Source organism: Penaeus monodon, chromosome 21 (genome assembly GCF_015228065.2).
Source record: "Penaeus monodon isolate SGIC_2016 chromosome 21, NSTDA_Pmon_1, whole genome shotgun sequence".
Classification (NCBI taxonomy): Eukaryota; Metazoa; Arthropoda; class Malacostraca; order Decapoda; family Penaeidae; genus Penaeus; species Penaeus monodon.
In genome coordinates this window covers 23,544,989-23,545,316 of record NC_051406.1, presented here as the reverse complement: position 1 = coordinate 23,545,316, position 328 = coordinate 23,544,989, and the positions used below count along the sequence as shown (strand labels likewise).

Here is a 328-nt window from a genome sequence, read left to right as displayed (position 1 = left end):
TATTATTTTATTACTTTTATATTATTTTTTATAATATATAGGTTTAATCATAATAGCCTATATTATCTATTCGTTATCACCTATATATATCCCTATCATATCTTAGATACTAGCATATATAGTATATAGTCTTCTCATACTCCAACATATTATAATACGTCATATTCTCCTCCATCCATTATTCATATATAGATATATTATAAATTAATTCATATGGAGGCGAAAAGTTACCATATACTTTTGCATCCAATTATTATAAAAAATCCCATTATCTCACTGTTATACCCGGTTATACATTTATCATAATATACCCATTATCGATAATTTT

The 328-nt window shown here is 23.5% G+C and overlaps 1 protein-coding gene across 1 annotated transcript in view; it reads right to left on the bottom strand.

Annotated features, from left to right (window-relative positions):
- The window catches only part of LOC119586616 (transport and Golgi organization protein 11-like), a 33,189-nt gene that overhangs the window by 3,542 nt on the left and 29,319 nt on the right, over positions 1-328 (bottom strand). The gene's annotated exons all lie outside the window — the stretch shown is intronic.